Here is a 6,190-nt window from a genome sequence, read left to right as displayed (position 1 = left end):
ATTCTGCATTTTCCTGGAGAGGCTTAGGTCCAAAGACTCCCTCCATTTTCACTTGGTATATAGGAGTGAATCTGTTGTTCCATGATAAGTGGTTCTTTACTTAAGAAGGAAAAGAGAGAAAACACTCTAGTACAGACATTTAATACGGTGTTTTGCAAATGACAAAGCTGAATACTAATATCAATAGAAAGAGAGAAAGAGGAGATGAAAAAAGATGAGAAGGGAAGGAAAGAATTGGACTGTTGCAAAATGAAATTACTTTTAAATTTTATTTCTTGCATGAACATATAGAAATTAACCTGCCTTCTCCTAGATGGAGAATTCATTCAGGTGCGAGCTGAATAGAGGGCTAACAGCTGAAAGTTGTGCAAGGTGGTAGGTCCTTTATGCTTTAGATAAGGCTTTTTTTGACAGTCAAATCAAATCTCAAAAAATAGTACAAAAATGATGACATGAAGTGAAAGAACGAGCAAGAGATATATTCTGATATATTAGAGGCTGACCAGACAGCTAACTGGAAGATATTAGATGAAAGAAAATATTTACTATTGGAATCTTATCACTGCAATTTAAAATGAGGTTTACATGAAGTTTAGAACTGATTTCTGCATACAAGTTGTCTGGAGATCACTGAAAAAAAAGGACATGAGGGCTACAAGGAGCAATTTGCATCATGGTGTTGTCCCTATTGTTTCCTGACATTCATTACAACTGATCTGAGGACAACATAGATCAATTTGTCATTGGCTATAGTGTAAACTATTTGTTGAGGAATCTGTGACTATGTCTAGTGAATAGTACCAGGGCTGGGGTTTAGACTTGATATTGGATAAGAAGATGAGGAAATTTAATTTCACATTGGGGAAAACTGTGGCAGTTTTTAACTGGTGGCAAAAGGTAGATGGTTTTCTGTGTATGTGAATAAAGAAGAATAACAGCTGGAATTGTCACTGGAAGGAGAAAAGATTTAGTGAAATGAGGATGGATTAACTGCTTCTCAGCACAAGCAGGTGGAAGAAACTTAAAAACCTAATCAATATACAGCTTAGCATTTTGCCATGTATGTGAGTGATACTTGCACATATATCACTACTTAATTACTTAGATCAAACCCACTCTTCAAATGTAAAAACCCCAATAACTATATTTTAAGTTGTGGAGCTGTTTACTATCTTCTTTTTTAATTTGTTTGGGTTTTGTTGTTGTTTGTTTTTGTGGGTTTTTTTGGTGGGTTGTTTGGGTTTTTTTATGTGCATGGTGAGAGAGAATAGGGAAGGAAGGAGAGTAGAAGAAAACATATACATGCAAGTTTTTTTCCTTTCATGATTCTTCTTGCTGCAGCTTATTTTTGATTCCACGAGTTCCTCATTAAACATTTCTGGATGACAAATGGCAAGAGAAACCAAAGTGTCTAAAAGAATAAGTCCTAGTCCAGCACAGACTTTGTTAGAAAAGTCTTTATTTGCAATAGGGAAAAAAAAAAAACAGGAAGGAGTCCAAAGGAGGATCAGAAAGCGGGTAAAAACGAAATAGAGGCAAGTGCCATATGCATCAGGACCTATTAGAAATGTGTTCTTTTGTGGGAAGGGATCGATTTCTCAAGGTCATTTAAAGAGACTCTTGCTCAATGAGCCAATTTCTGTGCCAGTTGCACAATTTGAGGCGCTGGGATACAGTGCAGAGGATAGACACTGCAAATCAAATGTCAAAACAGCAGTAGCAACAAAGTCTTGGTTTGGTTGAGTAAGAACCTGAACTGGGGTGGTTTGCTACTGTTTCCATAAGAGGTAAAGTTTCCCTGTTAATTCTTTAAGATGCACAGGTGTTGCAGTTGCATGGTTCCATGGGGCAGTCGTTAGCGGAGTATGCAGGGGACTTGTGGCAGGTGTGCAAGCAGCTGCCTGACCGCACCCTGGGTTATCTCTCCCTCACATACCCATCTATGCACTGTACATTAATATCACTGACAGAAGGGCTGGGTGATAAAACTGAGAGGACATCACTGAGTCTAGGTGTGCATGAACACAACTGTGGAGACAAGGCTCCACAAGAATAAAGACTTTTCAGCCAGCAGTGTTTATCGGCAGAGTCACACATTATGAGTCAAAGCCCACATGCTAGGTTAAAGTAAAATATTTTCTGTTCAACTACTTCTACATATTTTGTAACTGTGTGCAACTCTATTCTAGATTTTGATCTTTTTCTTATTAAAGATTTGTTTTGTGGAAGCTGCCTGTCATCACAAGCAATGGAAAGGAAAGCATGCATGAAGATGAGAAAACAGCCAGAAATACAGATACTGAAAAGACCAACCTTGATCTGTATCCTTAGCTACCAACAAACTGAGATTCTAGTCCAATTAGTGTCAGGTTTCCCCTTACCTAAGAGAATTTACCGTTTCTTTGTCTAAATGTATAAAAGCATGTAAACTTAAAGATGAGGATTTAGCCTCAGTGCTCTCCCCAAATGTATATTCTCAATAAACAGCAAATGCTCTAACTAAATTTATGCTACAGAGGCTGCTTTGACAATTTGAATAGCTACTTTACTTTTGACTTAACCTGAAATTACCGAATTATGATGGTAAGATGTTCCATTCCTTTCAAGAATGATCCTAAAAGCTGTGGTACTCATACAGGTTAGAGGTGAGTGCATCCCCAACATTTCTACTAAAGGATCCACATCTAAACAGGTTTACTAGTCATTAATTGCAGTGGCTGTTTAAATGCTGGTAACCTGGGTCTGAAAGGAATTATCTCTTCCAAGGTCTTTTGAAACATCATGGGAGTGAAAGAGAAGGAAGTGCTAGTAGTTTTGTCACTTATTTCTTTTGCCTGAACTAAGCAATGTGAGTAGAGATTTGGAAAGGTTTGCTTTAGAATGTCTGGTTTAGGATTATACAGTATTTGTTTTCAGTGTTCAAAATGTGTGCTGCTCACAGTTTTTACAAACTTCATGCTCAGTTTACAAAACATATGCAAAACAATATATGCACATTCTTTGTTGGCTTTTTTTCACTGCAGCCATACAGGTATCCTATAGCTTGCTATTTAAAGGGAAACAAACAGAGTGCAATTATAGCTTATTTCAGTTTTGGGAGAGAAAAGCTTACCACCTGTGCTCAAACTGAACGACAGTATTTGTCAGTCTGCAGAAAATTCATTGTCCTTTTGGAATAAGAATGAAGTGCCACAATGATGAATCATGTAGGCAAAGAAATTAGCATGCGGTGGTATGAAGATATCAGGGCATTTGACAGAGTGAAATCTGGTAAAACTCATATTTCATCAGTTTTCATGCTTATCAGTCTGTAGCTTTGTGACAAAAGAATACATAATTTCATTGAAGTCAAAGTAAAATTGCTGGCAAACATGTTGCCAAGTTGTTTCACTGGGATTCTATATACAGAACAAACATCTTTCTAGACATTTGATTAATAGTGGGCTATTTTTTTTCAGTTAAGAATAATGAAAACTGCACTGTTTCTGTATAATTATCTGTTACAATATTTTCATTTTTCAAACCCTACTTTGTATATGTAAACACATCAGTATCACAAATAATAATCAGAGTAACAGAAAAGTGCCTTGTAATTTATTATAATCTATAAAGGTGTGTGTAGGTTACTAATAGTATTTATTTTACAACACACTATAGCTTCTCAAATTTAGAACCAAGATTATTTTAAATATTACAAAGATTATGTAATGGCATGACCTGTTTCCCAGTGACATAAATAACAAAAATGCACAGATTTCAGTGGAAGCAGAAGTGGATTTGGAGGTACATGATAAAAGCTATGGGAAATCATAATTAAAAACTGGTGTGTGTATATAAACACACACATACACACGCATATATATACTGGCAAGTGAGGTAGTGGTGAAGTTGCTCAAATCTACAAAGAAAGTAAATTAAGGAAAAAGAAGCCCTCTTGTTTCAAAGGGTTGTTTTATACCTCTTCTGATAAGAACCGAGGCAAGACTGCCTTCCTCTTACACATGCACACCCTCTATTTCCAATTCTAGAGAAACCACGGTTACAAGATGGATCATTTTACTGAAGAGCTGAATGACAGTGAGGAGAGTCAGAGCAGCCCCATCTGGCTTTGCCCTGTGGGCTGCAGGAGGCACCAGGAGCTGGCAGCAGCCATGGGGTGCAGGATAAGGCAGAATACAAGTTGCCTGCCCTGAAAAGTAAGCAACACTTTTCTCTACTTACCAATAATTTGTAGCCCAGGGAAGCAGAGAAGTAATTTCAGTAGGTTTTAGATGAGGTGACCTTTTGTACTTCAACCCTTTTCACTCCAAATAAAATTTTATTCAGGTCAAGCAGCTGGGTAATACAATTACTAGTGATTTGCTGTATCACTTGTATGATATCCATGCTATTTCTGCTTCAGGCAAGAGGATCGATAATGCTCATAGAGAATCAAAATTTCTGTAAATCCTACATTCATCTTCTCCATGTGGGTAAATATTCAAGATAAATGTTATCTGTAAAATTTCTTTGCACAAAAAACCCCCAGCTAAATCTGCAGAAAGCCTGCAGGCTTCCATAGCCTATGGCTTAAAGATTTGTTTACATGGATTAACCATTCGGACATCTTTCATTTTTAATGCTGTTTGATTACTTGTAATGAGCAATCATAGTAATAAGGATAGGTGCAAAATAAATGTCCATGTTACCCATAAACCCTATTTGCAGTATTTAGGTGAAAGCTTATTCCCATTTGTTAAGTTCCTGATACATTTGGATGATTTTGGAATGAATAACACAACACAGCAGTCCAGGACTACAAACACTGTCCTTCTCCACATTTGGCCCTTCTTTACTTGCATTAGGAATGAAATCTACTAAAATGCATCTGGTTTATTTGTTAATAAAAGAGCTTCTAAATGAGGTTTCTGTTATAAACACAATAGGGGTGGAGGGAGAAGAGGGAAAAGATGACATATAGAAAAGGATGTGTTAACAGAGTACATGAAAGTGGCTTTAGGCTACACCTGGTGTAGTGTTGTCCAAGGAATGGTACTGGGAAAATTAAACCCACAAGGAGCCTGTCTGCATTATGGAGCATAAGCTCAGCAGGATCATTATAGGACTGAAAGAGTGAGCTTTTCTAGCCAACAAGGCATGTCTAAAAGAACGTGAAAGGGACTGTCTGAATGTTGGGAACTAAGTTGGTTTGATGAGCATTTGCCTTCCAGTACCCAGGGCAAGGAGAACCCTTTCTGTACAAAATCTCATTTTCCCAATAGATGTTTCTTCATTGTGGGAAGGAGGAAGTGTTGCCAGACCTGTTTTCTGTATTGTTACTGCCTTCTCTGGATCCTTTTTGATCATTCATTATGTCACTGATTAAAAACAAGTTGCTATTAAATGTATTACCATATGGTACAACTGGTATATATATACCTGTGCTAGAAAGAAAGCTGTGCAGGGCAATTTAAAACAGGTTTGAAGACAAATCAATGCATATTTTCAACTTGACCTCTCTGTTAGACCTCAGCTCATTATTATCCACATTAATTCTGTGGTGGCACTTTCTCAACTCCTGTTGCAGCCAGTTAGCCAGGCACACATAACCTTAGCAGCCGATGTAACCTTACCTAAGTAGGCTAGCCAGCTGGGTTGAGTGGTTTGGGGTTCTGTCAAGCCTCCTCTGGAGCAGGAGGGGTTACGCTGCCGCTGAACGTCTGCCTGGGGAAGGAACCTTCAGGAGCTTCCTGGCGTCTCAGCGGCCAGAAGTCTGGAAAATATATTTCCGTTTGAGCTCTGGCTCATCATCACGCGAGGCCCTGCAGCAGCTTTGGCATGGAGGGGGAAATAAAATCCCGCTGCCTCGCCTGGGCTGGGCACGGCCTAGTGACCCACTCGGGGGGGCACGAGTCTCCCCTCACGCAGGCGGCCACGCACCCGCTACACCGCCTCTTTGTTTCCCTGTCAGCCGGGCCAAAACGCGACCGGAGCTTGGCTCGGTAGTTTCAGCTCCCACCTGGGGCGTTTCGAGCGGCGGTTACCGGCCCCGCGCGGCCGTTACCGGCCGCAGCGCGCGGAGGAGCCGGGGCGGGGCTGGGCGGGGCGCCGGGCGGGCCCGCGCTGCGCTCTGATTGGCTGCCGCCTCACGGCCCCCGCTCTGCTCGCCCCCCGGGCCGGCAGAGGCTGCGGGCGCCGCCACCGCCTCGAA

The sequence above is a fragment of the Apus apus genome, chromosome 4 (genome assembly GCF_020740795.1).
Source record: "Apus apus isolate bApuApu2 chromosome 4, bApuApu2.pri.cur, whole genome shotgun sequence".
NCBI lineage: Eukaryota > Metazoa > Chordata > Aves > Apodiformes > Apodidae > Apus > Apus apus.
Note: the sequence above shows the minus strand (reverse complement) of the source record.